We start from the raw sequence: 1276 nt of genomic DNA on the forward strand, positions 1-1276 counted from the left end.
TGGAGAATCAAACCTGTCAAAGACCTGCCTGCCGACTCTCTGAAGAATCTGAAAGGGAAACTCAACCTGTTGCCTGCAAACTCTCAAACCAAGCTCTGCCTCCACCAAGCCCTCAGCCTGCCGACAGCCTCTGGACCCTCCTGGTTCCCCCTCTCTGCCGATCTGCTCAGGTACAGACCTGCACTCTCTAACTCTGCAAATTACCTGGACTTCAGCTAACCACTCTGTCCCCCTCTGCAGTGAACCCAATCGTGACCAATCCTGGATCTGATAACCCCTTGGATCAGTTCTTTATTCATAGTGTTGTTTCAATAAACCTTTGAACTTTTTCCCTTGTGTCCGTGTGTTCTGCATGTGGCTTAGAAACCTTAAACCAAACATGATATAATATATATTTCTGTAAATAAAATTGTAATTTTAAACTTTGAACCTGTGTTGTAAAACAGACATTTATTTTACTGATTTATTTTTTATACAAATTTAGACCACAGATAATAATAGCATACAATACAGCCTTTAAAATATATATATTAGACCTGATATAAGGTCTACATATCCACAATTAGTTTATATCACACACTAGAACCATTTCAGTTGATGACATCATCATTATTCATGCATTCCATCGGGAAAAATGTCAGCGTCAAATTGATGGCCACTAGGAGTTTTAGTAGGATCAGAAATCTGGGACTCCTAGTGTTAAGGGTAGGCTTAAAACTTTCCTTTTTGATAAAGCTAATAATTGGCTAAGTGTCAGGTTCAAACACCTTTAACACTGTAAGACAAGGAAAGAAAGGCACAGAGTAAGAATTATTTTTACTACCAAGGGGAGTAGTAAGAGACTGTAGTGTTACAATCTCATAAACCACTCTGCCAGCCTCAAAACTCTACTCAGAATTTATTAGAATCAGGCATTCCATAGTTACTTATCTCAGAGCTGCACTAAGGGAGGGAGAAAGAAGGCTACAGCTCTCAGATAACATAAAAGTAACAATTCATTTTTGTTAGACATCAGACTTTAGTCAAGGTTGAGCTGTAGCAGCTGCTGTGTTGGACATCAGAGGTCAGAAGGTTCAATGCTGCCAGTAAGTCAACAACAACTTCCTTAAAAGTAAGCTTACAGATAAAAGGTGATTATAACTGCATACACACAACACACAGCTCATTATAACATTATACAGATGCATTTATGTACAATTACTCTAACACTCAGGTTATCCTGAGCTATCTCTATATTTGTGCTGCTATAGGCTTAGACTTCTGGAGGACATAGGGA

Source organism: Cyprinodon variegatus, unplaced genomic scaffold, assembly GCF_000732505.1.
Source record: "Cyprinodon variegatus isolate N-32 unplaced genomic scaffold, C_variegatus-1.0 Scaffold2057, whole genome shotgun sequence".
In the NCBI taxonomy this organism is placed as follows: Eukaryota; Metazoa; Chordata; class Actinopteri; order Cyprinodontiformes; family Cyprinodontidae; genus Cyprinodon; species Cyprinodon variegatus.